Below are 20,595 nucleotides of genomic sequence, written 5' to 3' on the forward strand. Positions count from 1 at the left end.
AAATGAGTGTGCTTGGCTCCCAGCTCCAGAGGATAAGGACCCAGCACCAGGTTTGCTCTCCAGCTTCTAGCTGTGACCTAATGGTGATGGCTGCCTACCAGACATCTGCCAGACCAGAGAGCATAGACACCAATCTGGATTTCCGAAGCAGTGGTCATGTGTGGAAACCAGACACCTGCAGGAGAGACCGCAGGGGCAATAACATCATCCTGGGTTCATCTAGTACTTATGTGACCTACCAATTCTTTCTGTGTAATTGCTGGATTATTTCATGATGGGTAAAATAAGAACACCATTATTAGAAATTTTTTTAAAAAATAAAATGTTTCAGAAAAAAGCAAGAGAGAACTAGAAACCTTCTTTTTTGCTGTTTTTTCCCTAAAAGCTCACAAGAGCCTGGACAGGGAAAGACCAAAGTCAGTATCTGGGAACACAGTTTAGAAGTTCCTTGGGGGTGGTAGGGTCCCAGCAGCCTGAGCCCTCATCTGCTGCCAACGAGGCTAGAGCCAGGAGCTGTGGTGGGGTACTGAACCCAAGCACTCAAATGCAAGATGTAGCATAACTCAACATGAGATGAGATGAGTAGAAAATATATAGTGTAGCAGGAAAAAGAGATTTTCCATTTAAAATTAAACCATGATTTGTAGCTTTCTTCTTAATATTGTATTATCCAAATTTTCCAAGTTAATCTCAAAGATGTTTTGCAGTTTGCTTTTAGCTGGGTCTGTGGTTGCTATGGATGGCTGGTATGAGAATTAGGAGACTTTTGGATAAAGTAATATTCCAAATGCTAGAAAGAAACTTTCCTCAAGTCCTAAAATGTTTAAACTGCTCAAACGTGACTCCTGCAACATGTGATCAGCTGAATGTTCATCTTTCAGAAGACCTTTTACGTTCCAGTCTGTCATTATGGCTCAGTAAGTGTTAGCTGGAGCTGCTCCTTACTCGTACTTACAAAGCACAGAATTAACACTCACATTCCAGGCATCATTCAAAACCTTTGATAAATATTATAATATCACTCTAAGGTAATTACTACTGCCTTGGATGAGGAAAATAAGAATAGAAAGACATGACCCAATTTTCTATGTCTAGAAAGAATTAAGAATATTTATTCATGAGGGTTGAAATGGACAGTACTTTCACACACTATTTTAGGGGAAAGGTCACCTGCAGGACAGCTGTGGTGGGGCATTCCCTTCCTGGGACTCAAGCTTGTGATGATGTAGTTAACACTGGAGGAGGGGCCTGAGTGATGCAGTTAACACTGGAGGAGGGGCCTGAGTGATGCAGTTAACACTGGAGGAGGGGCCTGAGTGATGCAGTTAACACTGGAGGAGGGGCCTGAGTGATGCAGTTAACATTGGAGGAGGGGCCTGAGGTTCACCATTACGGGGAATGCTCCCATCTATAAGGGGAAAATGCCCTCCTCTGGTTGTTATACCAAGTTTTTGTTCTGTCTCACCTTCTCAATACTAAATGTAGGATGCAATTGAACTTCTGACCAAGAGTATCCATTTTCATGTCGCCGACACACTTTAACTGAAAGGCTGAGGGCCACCAGGGACTCCGCGTCAGGTCTTTGTGATGGGCATCACATTCCACAGCATTGCCCAGCCCAGACTCTCAGCAGACACACCCTCCTTTTCCTCTATCCTTCACCCACTACGTTCCATCAAGCCCTGGGTCCTACTGATTCTCCATCCGCTTTGCTTGGTCTAAATGTTACAGACGGTAACGTGATGGAGACTGGTGCAACCTCTGTTTCGTTTTCCCAGTATCCTGCAGGGAGCTGAAAGCTGGAGCTGCTCTGGAGGGAACTGCACTCAGCGCGAATAATGCACAAAACCACAGTGTCACACCCTGGTGAGATGCTTGTCCAGCTGGGAGCAGAGCAGTTCTAATTACTACACGTGTTGTGTATCTACCTAGATGCTGTGAGATAGCCACTCAGCTGTCTAACCAGTTAGAATGATTTTTGCACAATGTGAGACCACACTGTATCCTTTTGATTTGATTTCTGTTGATGATACAGGGAATCTCTTTGAATTCTGTTTTATTTACAAGCAGCCACTCAATGACAATACAAGTCTAGCTGCTTTCTGCTTTGACCTTGTTCTGATGAAATTTGGAAAGAAATGTGTTCTCTTGTTTGTGGTGGCATCTTCTCTTAGTATATGTTGATATTACCTTAAGGAAGGATTATAAACTGCTCTATCGTGCTGGTTCCCTCCACTGAGCCTCAGAGGGCAGCAAATCCATTTCCCAAGCCTCTTCTTGGTTTGACATGCTGGAGACTTGCATCCTGCGTTCTCTGTTGTTGAATCTTTCCTGACAGTTCTCACAGTCCAGCCATCCAAAAGGGAGTTCTGGTGGGAGGAGGCTCTGCAGCGACCCCAGTTGCTGTGAAAGGATGTTGGCCATTAGGGTATGCTTTGAGCCTCTAGTACCCTGGCCATGGGGAACCCACGAATACATGATTAGGCTGATGAGGTCTGCATCTTAGTGCCTTCCCATGGCCTGACTTGACATCTGTGGTTTTGTGCCAATATCACTTAATGAGCTTAATGACAAGAAATCTACAAAGAAAGCACTGGACCATCGTCTCTGACAAGCAGATAAGCAAGACTATCACCCCCAGGTACTGCTGAGGTGAGGAGAACGCTCCAAATCACAGAATAACCCAACATGACCCACTATCAATTTTTCTAAGGACATGTTTATCTCAATGCTTTTTTTTTTTTTTTGCTTCGCTGCGGCAGCTGGCTTTCATTAGCATCCAAATTTACTTTCTTTCTCTTTCTTGAGTCTAGTCCTGCTTCTCTTTAAGGACTTGGTTGTTAAAAATTGAAATTGCCAGACATGCTGTATTTTAAATTTATCCCTGAGCTCCTTAAGAAGATGCTTTCTGCCTGCCTAAGCACTGGCAGAGCCAAGTTTTCCCACGGTGCCTTTGTTCAGACATGCTCTTCTGCACCAAAGTTTTAGGACAAGATCCTTGTTTCTATGGGAGTCATGAAAATTCTAGCATAAATGTCTTCACCCAGGAGAGTGCTCTGCCTAGCCATGAATCAGCGGGATGAAGAAAGCAGCTCTCCTGGCCTGACGAGGTGGATGTGTGATGGATGACCCATTGTCACCCCCTTTTGGTCCTGCACTAAGCTGTCTGCTATTGTGCTCAGAATGAAAGGCAGCAGTCCCTGCCTCACTTGGAGCAAGCCCAGCAAGACTGCCCTCCCCAGAGGGCGGCAAAGAGCAATGCACATAAAGGGTAAGTGGGTAGAGACTGCTGTGGGGAATGAAGGCCATTCAAGGTTCTTGATGAAGTTTCCAAACCATATTCCAAACCAACAGTACCATCTCCTGGACAGACAGACAATCAAGTAGAAGGGGCTCAGCTGCTCAGTGAGAAGCACTTCTGATTCAAGACTGCCTTATTTGGGTAATCTTCACATTGACCTCTGTCTGTCCTCAACCCACGTCAATCTGATGTTGTCCCATACGTGTCTCCCTGGCACCATTAGCACACGTCACGGGTGCACGTGGTCTGTGAGCCTTAACAAAGAAGCCCGTTCTTGTCACACAGTTTAAATGAAAGCTGTTCTCCCCAGTGAGCACAAAATCTTCAAGCAGCTATAAAATTGTCAGAGTCTAAAAGTCAGTGGAATTATCAGTGAAGTTTATTTAATCTACATGAACGCATAGCATTTGTCATTGACATGTAACATGTGTGGCAACTGGTGTGTTTGTTCTGATTCCAACAATTCACTACCCAATGTTACTTGAGTTCCTTAACCAGAGAACCAATGTTTCCATTGCAATAAGGAATTTAAGTTGATGTAAAGCTGCAGTTTCCTAAACTGATCAAGTGTAATACTTCTACAATGAAATACAACCAAATCGCACATTTTAAAAATGAGGTATAGCTTCCTTCTCTGATGTTAAATTTAGAAGTTCATTGTATTTTTGTTGATTTCACTCTTTGGGTTTTTCATTCATAACTGATTTGATCAGTATTTATAGCACATAGAGGGAGCCCTATACTGTTAAAATTTAATCTTTGTTTTTAAATCCAAGACAGAAACTTAGATTCTTGGAAAAGATGGTTATCTGGAGCGATGATGCAGGAAATGCGAGAACCAAGCTGTCACCAGGGAGAAGCCACAGACGCTGGATCGGCTGCAGAGAATTGCTGGAGCTGTGGAGGTGTCTCAGCCATGTGTGTGTCTCTATTTAGGAAGGATGGGGGCCTGAGAAAATGATGTCTGTAAATGTTGCATTGTAATCTCACTTTTAGACAGACAGTATAAAGCTAAAAAAAAAAGAATTTTAAATAAATCTTATACATTCCTTGTCTTCATAAAAGTGGAAAATGAGTAAAAATAGAATGTTCTGTGAAGCACGCATTTGAAGAAAGAATTTTTTTCTGTAAGTTATATCACTATTATTATAAATAACATACAATTATATGCATATAATTATTGTACAAAACACCACAATGTATGAATCGATGTCTTCATTTTTAGACATGATTATTTGCAAAGATGCAATTATGGGCAATAGAAAATATATTCTGAAAATTATTATGTTGAATTATTCAATAAATCTATTCCCTCTCCCTCTTTCTTTCTTTTTTTTTAAGTGCTTATATTGCTGGGTAAGATCTTAGCTATTTTGATAAAATATATATATATATATATATATATATATATGCTTTAAAGATTGTTTAAGGATTGTTTTGTATGCCTTCTTATTGGTAACTAAATTATATAATGTATTTTACAATTTTAAGCCATAGATTACAAAAACTCCAAAACTGAATGCATTTTATAAGCATTTGAATCCAGAGTTCTTTCTGCTGTTATTGAACATCATTTCTATCATGGACCATCACATCTGTGCAGGATTTTTTTCATGATAAAAAGAACTAACTGTTGGATTTTTGTGAGGGTTTATTTTCTTTTATTTAAAAGGCAGAGTTGGGTAGAGAGAGGGAGAAAGAAAACAAGTGACCTTTTATCCACCTGTTTATTCCCTAAATGGCCTCAAGGGCTGAGGTTGGGCCAGTCTGAAGCCAGGAACTTTTTCTGGATCTCCCATGTGGGTGCAGTGTCTCAAGACCTGGGACATCTTGCACTGGTTTCCCAGGCCAACAATAGGAAGCTGGATTGGAAGTGGAGCAATCAGGACTCTAACTGGTGCCCATGGGGGATGTGGGGAGTGTAGGTGTCTGAATTACCTACTACCCCAAATGCCAGCCCAACCTCTGGAGCTTTGAGAGAATGTCATGTTACCCTAGCATGGGTGTCCCAACATTTGTATGGTCTTAAAATACTGATCTGCCATCAACTGTCCATAGATTATGGCAAATAGCAGAATATGTGGGATTATTTGTTTCATTAATGATTTGGCAGCAGAAAATATGCATTTTCCCAAAACTGAATCCTACATTGTACTTGACTGAAAAAAAATATGGAATTTTAAGTTTCTATTTTTTCTTCCTGCTGTTGTTGATTTTGTTTTGTGGTTTTTCACTTAACGGGATGTATAGTAACTTTGTAGTAGAGACTGTCAAATCCAGTGGCATGTTGTTTAACTTCATGAAATTGTAAGCTTCTGTTTTTCTTTCTGTTGTTGATGTTCTTTTATGGCTTTTCATGGGGGGTTATAGTGACTGTGTAGTGGATATTGACATGTTGACAAGTGCAGATGCGGTGCAGTGTGCATCTCTACTTCCGGATCGAGGATCGACTCCCAGTGAAACTGTTGGATGGGTCTTGACAATGGGATGTTGGGCTCTACCATTGTCCATGTCCTCAATAATGGACATATGACTGTTCATGAGGAACTATGCTGTTGTAATGATATGGGATAACTCAGGGTGTGTGTGTGTGGGGAGGGTGGGGGTATCCCAGGACCTATAGAACTATATCATAAAATGATAGCAATAATAAAAAATGAAAAAAAAAATGTGTAGTAGCCTGTTAGCTAAACTTTGTGCCTTGCATACACCAGGATCCCATATGGATGCAGGTTTGTGTCCTGACAGCCCGGCTTCCCATCCAGCTCCCTGCTTGTGGCCTGAAAAAAAACAGTTGAGGACAGCTCAGGACCTTAGGACCCTGCAGCTGTATGGGAGGCTGGAAGAAGCTCCTGGTTCCTAGCTTGGGTCAGCTCAGCTTGGGCCATTATGGCCACTCGGGAGTGAATCAATGGATGGAAGATCTTTCTCTCTGTTTCTCCTCCTCTTTGTATATCTGACTTTCCAATAAAAATAAATAAATCTAAAAAAAATAACTCGACATGAATTCAACTTGCCTCTGACATTTATACACAGGAAGGAGAGTTACCAGCAAAGAATATTCAGCTTGTCCTATCTTATGGTAACAATTAATGCCTGCTACCCAGCTGGATTTAGGCCACGCTGCTAGGTCCAGGATACTTCTATAGTTTACTTATTGTTCAGCTCACACAGGTAGGTATTACATACCTTCTTCTCAAAACTTCGCTGTTGTTATCCAGTCCTCATCCTCAGCAAGTAGCCTTGTTCCCCAAATCCTTGAAAAGTATTTAAGAAATGCAAAGAGATTTTATACCAGCATTCCAGTTCTGCCTTTTCTTTTCCTGTGTTTGGAGCATTTGTGCCCCAGATACTGTCAGAGTGTACATTGATACTCTGCAGCTCATGTTTTCTCATGGGATTCCTGGCCTTGCTTATCTATTAGTTCCAACTTATCTTGTAAGATAATATTTTTCAGGCTTGCTGGATGATTCCCACCAGCACACAAACATGACAGGTCTTAAAAGGAAACAACTGAAATTCTTACTTGATGTCTAATTCTCATCTGATATGTTTTTTCTTTCTTGGTTGAAGATCCTCACATGTTTTGCATATCTGCATTACTGTTGATCCAATCTATGCTGTAATCTGTGCACCTACTGTGGTTGAGATAAGAACACACTCCACTCACTGGATGTCTTCCAAATTTGTCAGTCCTATGATCCATCTTCGTCTGTCTTATCTGATTCTGGCCCTGGCTTTCAGGACACCAAATTCTCATTGTTCCCTTCTTCACTGGCAGTTTCCTTACAGATGATCTTCCGGTTCCTCCTCATCTCCCTTGTCACTTCAATGGAAGGTCCCTGGGCTTGCTTAGTGAAATAATCTTGTCTCTATCAAAACTTGATGATATTGCTTAATCTCATGGTTCTAGACATCATGCAACTATTCCTTTCCAGCCTAGATCTCTGTGCGTGACTCCAGACTTGCAATTCAACTGCCCAGTCAGTATTTCTATTTGAAATAAGAATTCCCAAACACAACACAACAAACACTCAACGCATCATTCAACATATATATATATATTCAACAGGATATATATATACACATATATATATGTATATATGTATGTGTATATATACTGTTACTCTCACAAATTTCCCCATATCCTACCAGTGTGTGGAGCACAAAGCCATACTAATTTTTGACTAACCTCTTTTAACAATCACTTTGTCTTCACAGCCCAAATTTGAGGACCTTGACCTAAGCTGCAATCACTTCTTGGGTGCATTGATCTGCTATCTGGTTGCCTATCCTCTATATGGCTTCCTTCTGAGAACATCTTTGAAGTTATACTTTGAAATACAAATTTCAGAATGGTAAGTCAATCAATCAGAACTTTTTTGTTGTTGTCCTCTCTTATTTTACTTTGACTTGAAACCATCCTGTACCGTCTAACCCCACCTGGCCTGTCTGGTCTACCTCTTCGATTATTTCTTGTGTTTGCTCTGTATCAGCTCTAATCACTTCCTGCTGTGCCCCCTAAGTCAGACAATCCTGTTTCCAAATCTTTGGATTCTTGGTTGCATGTGTTGTAAGGCATGGCCTCAAAGTGTTTCACATATCTTTGTTAGATTCTGTTCAAGTGTGGAAAAGACAGGATAATACCATGCCCACTAGAAGGAGAGATACTGATTTGCCATTTTATTTGCAATCCTCTCTGCTTACCACTGCTGATTCATTTCTCGGAGCTGCAAGATTCTCTCCACATCTTTATTACAAAACTTGATACTTTGCTTTGTATATATTCTGTCTTCATCTTACATCTGAAGAGGAGTGCTATATTCACGTTTGTACTACAGCTCCAAAGACAAGCAATGTGAAGAGCTTCCAAATGTGACCAACTGACAATCGTCAGTACCTACAATATGCTTGTTAAGTGGCAATGGGCACAGCATTCTAAAATTCTCTCACCTTAAAAATCAAGTCTAGCTGTGTCAACACCTACCAGTAGCACATTAGAAAAATCACCAAGTATTTCCGGCCCTTAATTGTACTAATTTTAGAGTGATGCTTATCCCAAAGAATTGTTGTATACATCAAGTGAGTTAGTATATTGTCTATGCAATTTATCTCTGAACCATTAAATGGTGCAAACTTTAATAAAACTGTATTCTAAAATCAAATAAAGAACTTTTAATTTTTATTTAAATATTTTAACTTCTTTATCACACATTCACTAGGATGGACTGTACTCCTACCTTCAAGTCAACAAATACAGTCTTAAATTCAAGATTAGATACACATTCATTATTAAATGTGGTTGTACATGGCTGATATGGCTGAAAAGCATCCCATCTACCAGTTTGATTTCCTATTGAATTTTTCTTTGTTGTATGACTCCAGTGCACTGGGAGCCCTGATTTTGCGATTAACAAAACTCTCCATGAAGTACTGTGTCCATTTGTGCTTCAGAGGCATCATGCTAGTAGTACGGTGGACATGAAAGGTCTATGCAAATTGTTGGTTGGAAGGCCCAAACCCAAGGTGTAAAGACTGGGTTGGTGGCTTTGGGAGTCTCCCAAAAAGGTCCATGATTAATTTAACTACAGGTATTCACTGTGAGGATTTACAGGTTTAACTGAGCTGAAGAAACTGAGGAAATACAATATCCAGATATTTTCTTCGGCACGGTTGGTGAAGCAAAAGAAGTCATTGAAGACCACTCATAATTTCTAGCCTGTATGGTTAACTGGTTTAGGACATGAGTGGGAGAAGTATTCATTTAGTCCACAGCAGGTTGTCTTGACAGGATGACTAGGGGCATGTCAGGAACATGCAGAGAGACGCACTGATGTACCAGTTGTGGAGGGGACCTTTGCATTTTTGAGCCAATATGGGCTAACTCATGTTGGGAAATCCTTCGTTTGGATGAGTAGGATAGACATTTCCCTGGAAGTCATTCCTCTGAAATACCCAAGTGATAAACAATAAAACTGGAGCAGTGACCTTAATCCCTTGAGTGATTGGTTAGAATATGTTTAGTGCCCAGTGGCAGATTTTCATCTTTCTAGTTAATGAAGAAAGTTGAGCATTAACATCCCCAAAGGTCTTTTGCACAGCTCTGATTAGCGCTAACATAACTATCCTTCACAAAACATTGCAAATAGAACCGTCACAACACATCATCATGAAGAAGTATGTCATATATTGATTTTCTGGCTATCACTGGATCTTCATTAACACACACTGCAGATTTTTTTTTTTTGAAATCTCATGCCATTTTCCTAGGCTAAAATACATTCAGCAACGAGATATGACAGATACGATGTGACAAGCTCTGTTTTGCAATTACTGTGTGTCGCTGACATTGACATTCTCTAATTCATATTCACAACATTCTTGTGCATGGAGGATCATTAGCAATTATATTTCAGATGAGAAAACTGAATCAGTGAGTGAAGTGACAATCATAGTGAAAGTATGGGCTGTGAAGTCAACAGATTCAAGTTCAAATTTAGGCTTTAGCTATTCCTAATCTCTCTGAGCTCCAGTTACACATGAACAAATGAACTGTCTGCATTCCCAAAACACTTAAAAATTAAAATGCTATTGTTGCTAACTAGAACTTAGTGGGTAGTATCTAACGAATGCTTGTCACTTTCTCTTCATAACACTTAAACTATGCTGCCTTTCTCACTTCCATCTGATTGCAATGAATGTAAAGATTGTCTCTTACAGTTCCACACACTCTAAAATGTACAGAACAGTTTTTTTTTATTGAGGAATGTAAGGCAATAATCAAAATAAGGAATATTTTAAAAGCAAAAGCAATGCTATTGTATAGATGACATGGAGTGTTTTTATCCATCATTGGGTATTTAAATGCTTGCAATAACTGCCTTAGGAAATGTTTTTTCATATTTCAAGTGAAAGGCTATTTGTGAATGACAGTTCCCCATTTTATACAATTTTGGAGAGTATAGGAGGTCCCAAGTGTATACTCAAACTACATTTCTATGTTAGGCACTTTACTGTCCAAGCATGTTGGTTGGGTAAGCCAGCAGCTAAAGAAATTCACCGAGTATTTTAGGAAATGTATGTATATTCAAGGGTTCTATGGAAATATGAATAACTTTTTATAAGAATGCAAGGAAACAGATGTACTCATATAGATCATCAGCTTAAAATAGTTGCTATTACAGAGAAAAGAAAAGGAAGGCAACATGGAAAAGATATAAAGACCTGGAAGAGATGTCAAGCTAATTAGCTGATACAGATGATTAAGAACATTCCCACTGTCCAGTAAAGGTGTCAGGTGTGTCCCTCAAGGTGAAAGCAGATGATTCTGAAAATACTTGAACAACTTATCTCTTTCTCAGTATGTCTTCCCCTTGGTTCTCAGTAAGACACTAATACAGACACTTCTGTACTAAGATTTTGTAAATGAATTCCCAAGTCAATTGAACTGAAGCAGGGTAGGATAATCTAACTGGAGCAGTTCTTTAAAAGACAAATAACAACTCAAAGCAGTGTGCATCAGCCCCTTGCAGGAACGTAGATAACTGCACAGTGAGCTGCTGAAGGTGGAAGTGGCCCCTGGAGCCTGAGAAACACTTCCCGAGATAGAAATTGAGGACCTCAGTCCCACTAACAAGGAAGCAAATTTTGCCAGGTGCACTTGTAAGAGAACTTACTGCTTGAGGTGAAGGCCCTGGGATTTCATCCTGAGAGCTTAGCAGGAATCCATATAAGCCATACATATTGATGAACACCCAGCACCCTCAGGACTTGCTCCCCTGAGCCATCTATCTCCTGACATTGTGGTCCAACATTGAAAGATAAAGAACAAGATGCACAGCTGGCACAGGGCATCAGAGCTTTCCCAGGAATGTCTAACCTCTTTGCCCCTTTCCATAAACCTTCTTTCTCTCTGCACGCTGCATCACTTCTCTGTATTAAAGCCTAACACGAGTGTGCCATTCTGACAATTACCTAGTTCTGTGTCATCAACAAAATTCTAGTGGTTATCACGGAGTGTCATAGGCCAAAACAGAGACAAATACATAAATGGAACAGCTGCTGGTTGAGAAACAGACCCATGACTAGGGATACCGGACTTACAACAGCAGTACCAGAGTAATTCCTAGAGTGAAAATATTATTTTCAATGACTTCCATATATCCAAATAAATATTTGTATTCACAAAAAAATATTCATCCATTCCTCATATCAAGGTAAGCAGAAAAATCTAGCATTATCTAGTGTAGAAAATAATGGAGAAAAAAACAAAAATAAGCAATGCACAGGCAAATAAAGGAAACATAACTTAGAATTCTCAATTCAATGAGGAGACTCGTGGATTACTAAGCAAATGCTCTTTCTCTTGAATTATAACCATGCTTTTCTATTGTGAAGTACTTTGATGGTAACCCCATGTTTGGAAAATCCAACTGCACTGATATCAAAAACAGAAAAAAATACCCAAACAAACAAAAAATGGGAATGACCATATACTCTCGGGACTGATTAAGGAAAAATTTCAATGGGAAATTTACACAAGCAAGAAGAGACTCTGTCACCAGAAGGAGAAAGGACAGCCATGCCACTGGTAATGCATCTGTTCAGCTTTCTGTTAGCTGAAAGTCGCCATCTCTCCTGGGCAAAACAGGAAGCAGCTGCTATGACACCCTGCTTGCGGTGCCCTTTCACCAGTGACTGTGGCTACAGAACGTCAACACACTGCACTTTGAGTCCAATCTGTGGAACTGATTGGGATCTGAGCAAGTGCTTGGCCTCAAGAAGGGCAGCTTCATTGCCTTCTTCCCCTTCCACACACTGTCCCATATCACCCAGCCTATTGGCTGTGGTAGAGCTCTGGGTGGCAGCAGAGAGTGAGAAGTCATACTGTTGCTATAAGAGACAGGTATCCCAGTCAGCAAAGTCTGCAGGGTTCTCTGTACCTTCTCTATCCTTCACTTCCAACTGCATGAGTTCTGAGCTTGTCCCTGAAGGTGTATGGACTCACCTGCTGTGATTCATGTAGGTTTCCCCTCAGCTCCTTGGGTTAGAACCAGCCATAAACATTTGGAAACCACTTATGGAAGTTCCCTCTTAACCTTTTAGCTCATAGTGCTAGGAGCTCCAGTCAAAGTCAAAATATCACTCTGTGTTGCCATGAGATAACTGCACCCAGTTCCCCAAACGCCTTGCAAACCTAGGATATTAATGATGGTTTTACAATATTCAAAGTAACTGGCACTCACTTGTGGTATCTTGTGTGCTTTGTCTGCACCTCTGTCTCAGACAGATGGCTACCCCTAATCCTAATACCTGGAACCCACTCTGGAAGATCTAGATAATGAAATCACAGTAATAGCTTCTATATTAATATCCTCAAATCCACTAGAATTTTCCCAGTAGCCGTTAGGGAAGAACCTGTCTGCCTTCCATCTGTCTGGGACCCATATATGCCTGTAAAATATCTCCTGTAGACCTTAATTCCACTGTGCAGAACTGAAGCAGGATTCAGTACTTTGAATAAGCTTTGTTTCCATAAAGAGATGTGCAGATGTCAAAGTAGGGCTATAGAGGATATGAAGGAGCAAAGTGACATGATGTTTCTAGAAAAACACAATAGCTCTACAGAAGCAGATTCTGATCTGAAGAAAATCTGCATAGAATTCCAGAAACAAATTACAACTATTGATAGGAAACTCAGTGCACTGCAACAGAATGCAGATAGACCTGGAAATTAAAAAGACAGTAAGTGGAATGAATTAAAATTCCACTAGAAAGATAATCCAGGCAGGGATGGTGGGCTGAAGGGTGGAATCAATTGAATTGAGTTAGGCTTCAATACATGGATGATGTGTACAAGATCTGAACAGGATATGGGAGAGACTGGACTAGTCCACTGCACATGCTGGCAGGTACAGGAACCAGAGCTTGGGGCCAGAGCAGTAGGGGTTATTAGGGGTTGCTCTGACAGGATTATAGCTCCTAATGGTGTATGTGATGGCTGAGAATATTGTGGGCAAGGTTTGGCTGGGCTGCAGCACACATTCATTAGCAGAGGAAGAAGGGCAGAACAAATTGATCTACTACCCCAGCAAAACTTAACAGCAAATTTCTGGGTGAATGGAGGCTCAGAAGTGACTATGTCAGCCAATTGACCTTGAAAGGATTTCCTGATCCTTTGAATAGTGATATCAGCAACAAATCAGAATTAGGAAAACCACTTGAACAAAACCTTCAGCAGATGCTCTGCCACTGAGACCAATGGGAGGACATTGGTGGCTGCTCCCCATCCCCAGGTACTGAGGTGATTGGGAGGTTGGGCTAGTTTCTCCTCTTGGATCCCCCTACCTTAGATACATCATGAAAAATAAAATTAAACAAAACATAAAATGCAAACTAATACAAAAAAGAGCGTCAGGAAGATGTTCTAGAAATAAAAACATTAATAAATGAAATAGAAAGTATAATTGAATGTTTTAACAGTACAAGATAATTTAAATAATCCAAAGAGAGAGAAAGAGAGAGAGACATTTTTAAAAGAGTAAATAAATCCTATGAGACATATGGGATGCCAGTAAGTGGCTAAGTATCCATATTGTAGTGATTCCCAAAAGAGAAAAGATTTGGAAATAAGCAGTGAAGAAATCTTAAATGGAATAATAGTTGAGAACATCCCAAGTCTTGAAGCAATATGGACATTAAATACAGGACTCTTTATTATTATTTTTTATTGGAAAGTCAGATGTACAGAGAGGAGGAGAGACAGAAAGGAAGATCTTCTGTCTGATTATTCACTCCCCAAGTGACTGCAATGGCTGGTACTGCACTGATCCAAAGCCAGGAGCCAGTAAATTCCTCCAGGTCTCCCACGTGGTGCAGGGTCCCAATGCTCTGGGCCATCCTCAACTGCTTTTCCTGACCACAAGCAGGGAGCTGGATGGGAAGCAGAGCTGCAGGGATTAGAACCAGCGCCCATATCATATCCCTGGTGCATGCAAGGTGAGGACCTTAACCACTATGCTATCGTGTCAGGCCCATATTTTAAAACCTTAAAAATAATCTATTAATAAAGAAACAGAAAGTTATGCTGTTCATAAATTTGAATGCAGATTCACTATAGATTCAACAGCTTAAATGCTAATTTTTCCAAGTTCTGGAGGATGAGAAATTTGAGGTTAACATGCCAGTCGGTCCCATGCCTGCTGAGGGGAACTTTTGCATTGACACTGCTTCAACTGTGTGTTCAAATGGTGAAATGGTGAGGTGACTCTCCTAGGTCTTTTTAATAAGAACACTAAGCCTGTTATAAAGGTTTCACCCTCAAGAACTACTTGCCCCTTGTTGAACACTTGGTTAGTTGGGCATAAAAGCTAGGAATATAATATAAATAGAAAATTACATTACAGCAAAAATGAAAGAGAAGAAAGGGGAGTACTGAGGGATGGATGGAAGCAAGTATGGCAACCTTAGAATTGTATCTATGAACTCATGAAAACTGCTCTCTTTATAATAGCTTGAAAATATTTAAGAGAAAAAATCAATTACCTTCTGGATTCCCACATATCAATGCCATCATTTTGGTGGTCGAGGTTTTAACAAAAGTTTTGGGGATCAGAAGCATTCACCCATCATGTGAGAGAAGGCATGAGAGAAGCTATGAGCAAATGAATGGGATGCAAGGTGCATCAATGGCTGTGGGATGTACAAGGTGAGGGCATAGACATCAGCTATGCAGAATCACACTAAAGGGATACTCTAGGAAGACAATGTTCTCCCCATGCTTGCCCAGACCTGGATTCCCCTGGTGCATTTCTAGGTATGACCCAAATACAATGTATACTAATAAATTCCTTAGAGTATGTATTTTTGGTTACAAGCACAGATCTATATATATTGATTTGAATCTTTTTTTTTTTTTTTTTTTTTTTTTTTTAAAGATTTATTCATTTTTATTACAGCCAGATATACACAGAGGAGGAGAGACAGAGAGGAAGATCTTCCGTCCGATGATTCACTCCCCAAGTGAGCCGCAACGGGCCGATGCGCGCCGATCCGAAGCCGGGAGCCTGGAACCTCTTCCGGGTCTCCCACACGGGTGCAGGGTCCCAATGCATTGGGCCGTCCTCAACTGCTCTCCCAGGCCACAAGCAGGGAGCTGGATGGGAAGTGGAGCTGCCGGGATTAGAACCGGCGCCCATATGGGATCCCGGGGCTTTCAAGGCGAGGACTTTTAGCCGCTAGGCCACGCCGCCGGGCCCTATTGATTTGAATCTTGGCATGATGATTAATTTTAGTGCTCGACTTGAATGGATTGAAGAATCCCATCAATTGACAAAACATTCTTTCAGAGTGTGTCTGAGACACTGCTTCCAGAGGTTATCTGGTGTGTGAGTCACTGGACATGTGGAAAAGATCCAGCTTCCCTGTGTGGCCATCACCCAGTCTTCTGGGTTCCTGGATAGCCAAAGAAGAACTCCCTTGTCTCTGGAAACTTGGACACTCCTGTGTGTGGGCATCAGGATTCCAGGATGATTGACCTTTAAACTCCTCAAGTTCCATCAGCAATCCCAGCCCCACTCCAGGGTTCTCAAACCATCCATGTAAATCTGAAAGACACGCCATGGATTTCCCTGGCTCTAAAGGCCTTTGAGCTTGACCTGGGCTGTGATAATGTCATTCCACTGTCTCCAAGATATGGATGTCCCGTCGCAGGGCTTCTCATCTGCCAAAATTGGTGGATAAATTTCCGTGATAAATCTCATTTTAACGATGATCTCTCATCTACCTGTCTACCATCTGTCCTTTCTCTGTCTTTCTCCTCCAAACACCCTGAACACCGCACTCATCCCCCTATCAGATCGTCGTCCTGGATAGATACTTTGATGCCCCTGTGGCTCCATCTTCCCGTATGTAAAACTGGATCAGTGTTACAAGTTCTTCCCAGCCATTGTACAGGACAGGTAAACTAACACTGGAACACTACCTATCATTTTTTTTAAAGAAAGCTTTGATTTCTTTTAAAATTTCTTTAATGATGCACTGATAAATGATTCTAAATATATTGAATTTCCAATTTTTATTACTCTAAAAATTAGCTAAATTAACATGAACAATCTTTGAGGAAGAATTTAGCAAGACACAGAGGAATGTACTAAATTTATCACAGCTTATAACAATTCTTTTCATCAAAGCATCAACGATTGAACCTTTGCCAAAAGAAAGCATTTTTAGAAAAAAGAAATAGAAATTTCTTGAAACTCTAAGCAGAAGAATGACATTCTGAAACCTATGTGAGCCTTTCATCTCAGACAGTGGCTGAGATTGCAGTCACATCCTGTGGTTGACACTTACTGCCTCCAAGCCTAGCTTCCCCTTCCCACAGACAAATTCAGGCTGCATTCTCCCCCAACCTCCAGCTCAGATACCATCAGTACAAGGTATAGTTCAAGGCTCCAAGGGTGTGATGGCAGAGCCCAAATTACAGGCAGGGCTTGATGAGGTGCAAACTAGTTTATAATCATTTCAGGAAGTTGTGCTAAACACTAGATTCCTACAGATTAAAGCAAATCAATTCCTGTAGAAAGACAAGAATTTCTTCAAGTAACCCAGTAGTTTGTAACATTGTCTCTTGTGATGAATGTTGATTTGAATGAATGCTGGAGGCAACCTTAGTGACTGTCTTCCGGTAGATCACCTGTGGCTGACAGGTATTGTCCCCACCTGGCTTCCATCATGGGCAGTGGTTTGTCACTAAAAGCCAGGTCAGCTGACATGGCAGTCAAAAGGGACCTTTTAGTACTTTGGAGTCAGGTTTCACAACATTCTCTTTGGCAAAGTGGAAATGCTTTTGAATGCTTCTGCTCAGACACTGTTTGCAATAGTCACTGTTTTCAAATGACCTTGGAAATTTAAATTCTTAAAGAGAATTACAGGCATTCATTTTTAAAATTTGAAACTATATAAGAGTGTAAGAAAAAAAATCAATACCATTCAAGTCATCAACTTTTACCATGCTGGTCTGCTGTCTGCTTCCTCTTTTCTTCTGAAGCAGTAGCTGGTTGTCTTGTAACTTAGTCAATGGTTCTTGGCGTCACTGGGGACCCCACTCCTCAGCAGGAACATGGATGAAAAAGCTATATTTTATCTAAGAGAGGAACAAGACAGTCTGGGTTTGGGCATTCCTGCATCAAATACAGGGGAGAATAAGACAGTGACATTTATTTCCAGCAGACAGTAAAAAAATGGTTAATGAAAAAACATGTTCTCCGGGTATTGTATCAGGGAACTGTCAAATGGGTCCTTACTACTGTGAATTTTCCCTGTAATATTATCTCCTCCTTTAACCCAGCTAATCTGTAAATGCTAAAAGAAAAAAAACACTTGCAAAGTTTAATCATCAGAATCTTAGAAACTTTCAAATTGATAAACTCTCCAAGGGAACAAAAAGGTAAAGTTGCTTATGGATTGGATCTACAGATCACATGGCCAGGGAAACCCTGGAAAGTTCCACACTGGCAAATTGACTGACTGACCAGCAGTCAATGGAATTTTTGTTTTCTATTTTACTAGCTTGAGACACTGCTACATAACTGAACAAGTAAGAGTACTTAAGTTTTAGCATTAGGTAAAGAGTGTTGGTCATATAACATCATCAGTACTATGCATTATACTAATGTGTCCCCATCCTCGAACATAAACACTCTTGCCAAAATTTATACATATTTGAATCACTTGTGTTTAAGCACCCTTGGAACATGACAACGTCATAGATTTAAATATTTCTCCTGAAAACGTGTTTTTGCAAAGGTATTGGAGTGATATGGTTTGAAAATTCCAAATCAGGGGGTGACATTCTCAGGCTGCTATCTACAAAGACATGACTGTGGCAATGAGTGAGAAATTGCTTGACCATCAGAGAGCTTATGTCCTTTAAAGTCAGTATATTAGAGAGAATCAAGATGGTGGAATAGGGTAAGGACACATTTAAATAAACAGAAATAGTAGCCAGGGTGAAGCAGAGAGGGCACATTCTAGGACATAGGAGAGGACAGAAAAACAGCAGAGGGTTACCTGGAGACTGACAGATACAGGAAAGCAGAAGAAACAACAGTGTGGTGTTGCAGTGACTGATACCCCAGTGACATTCAGTGAGTGGTGATCTGAATTGCACTGGCAGCCAGAACACCACCAGCGACAAGGTGGAAATGAATGTTCCCTTGTAGCTCAGGAGGTGACCCCAGAGAAAGAACTGCCTGACCTGCTGGCTAGTCTGTTTGATTTGACCAGGAGCAGAGATAGAAGCAGATCCCAGATGGGCAGTGAAGGAATAGGGTGGATTTCACAGTCCAGTCCATCCCCTAGAACCATATTGGGCACTATTTTGTTAAAGGAGGCAAGGACTATGAACAGTATTATGCATGCACTGAGCTAGGAGTGAACTCGTTTCTGACTCAATGAACTGCAATGATGTGACATCCTACAGGTTCCACCCAAGAGAGTTCCAGCTACCCTCAGATCTGATGGCCAGCAGATCAAGGACTGTAGTAGTGGTAGATCAGGCACCATTTAGCACAGTGTGGTAAAGAATTTAAGACTGCAGGGACAGCAGTGAGCTGCACATGCTCTGAGCTGGGCAAGAACTCACTGAGCTCAGTGCATTGTGTTGGTCCTAGAGAAAAACAATACCGACTATGGCATTGTATGGGTCAAAATAGGTCCGTGTGGCACCCAGACCTAACAGCCAACAGGTTTGAGCAAGATGAGCACCACCAACAACCAAGATATATAGGATAACTGATGTCTTCCTAATCCTAGGACCTGCTCCAACTGAAAGTGGAAGAAAGGTTGTACAGAAAACAGTGCAGCTTCAGCATAGGTGGAAACTGGTGAGCCAAGAGCTGGGACTATGGAGGCCATGGTGGAAGTCTAACATAAGAACCCAGACCTGGAACTCACTGGAGGGAGTGGCACAAGTGACTGCAAACAAAGAGCTGTGTACCTACCACAATAAGTAAACTCAAACTGTAGACCTGTAAGTGACAGAGCTTAGAAACCTGCCCAAAGAAGAAGACTCTGCTAACCGGAAGTACAATGACGAAGAGCCAGAAGACGAAGAGACAGAGGCACAATGAATATTACTGAAGACTCCTGTGCAAAGGGGCAAAACTCTGCCAACTTTAGAGTTCACTGAGGAAGACATTGAGAAAATGGCGGATATAGAATTCAAACCACTTGTTATAAAACTTAGCAGCAATGAGAAGCACGTAAAGCAGGCATTCAAGGAATTCAAGGAATATGTCACACTGGAAATAAATCAAATGAAAGCTGATATATCAGAAATGATGAATACAGTGGAGCAAATTAAAAATACAGTGGTGAGTCTCCAAAATAGAATGAGGCAGAAGAAAGAATCTCAAAATTAGAAGATATTTCCTCTCTTCAAGGGGAAATAAACAAAAAGCTGAAAGCAGAGCTGGATCAGGCAATAAAAAAGTATTCAAGAATTAAAAGGCTACATATCAGAGTTATGGGAGTCCCAGAAGCTGCAGAAACAGAAGCTGGGTTTGCAAATGTATTTAATGAGATAATAAGATAAATTCTCCCTAATGTAGAGAAAGAATTGGGAAACAACATCCAAAAGGGGCACAGACCTCCCAACCTCCCAACCTGACCAAAAGTGATCGTCATCATGACACATGATTAGCAAGCTCTCTTCAATCAAGCATAAGGAAAAGATCCTTTGATGTGCATGTGACTAAATCAACTGACATATAAAGGAATGTCAATCAAACTCACAGGAGATCTCAGAGGAAACTCTACAGGCAAACTCCACAAAGAATGGAGCGACACTTTCCAGATTCTGAAGCAAAAAACAAACAAACAAAAAAGTTAATCCAGGATAATGTACCCAGCCAAACTCTATTTTGTTTTTGAAAATGAAATAAGGGCCCGACGCTGTGGCCTAACAGCTAACATCCTTGCCTGATCCCATATGGGTGCCAGTTCTAATCCCGGCAGCCCCACTTCCCATCCAGCTCCCTGCTTGTGGCCTGGCAAAGCAGTCGAGGATGGCCCAAAGCCTTGGGACCCTGCACCCGCGTGGGAGACCTGAAAGAGGTTCCTGGCTCCTGGCTTTGGATTGGTGTAGCACTGGCCGTTGTGGTTACTTGGGGAGTGAATCATTGGACGAAAGGTCTTCCTTTCTGTCTCTCCTCCTCTGTGTATATCTGTATATCAGTATATCTTTCCAATAAAAATAAATAAGTCTTAAGAAAAAGAAAATGAAATAAAATTCT

The sequence above is a fragment of the Ochotona princeps genome, chromosome 1 (assembly GCF_030435755.1).
Source record: "Ochotona princeps isolate mOchPri1 chromosome 1, mOchPri1.hap1, whole genome shotgun sequence".
Lineage (NCBI taxonomy): Eukaryota > Metazoa > Chordata > Mammalia > Lagomorpha > Ochotonidae > Ochotona > Ochotona princeps.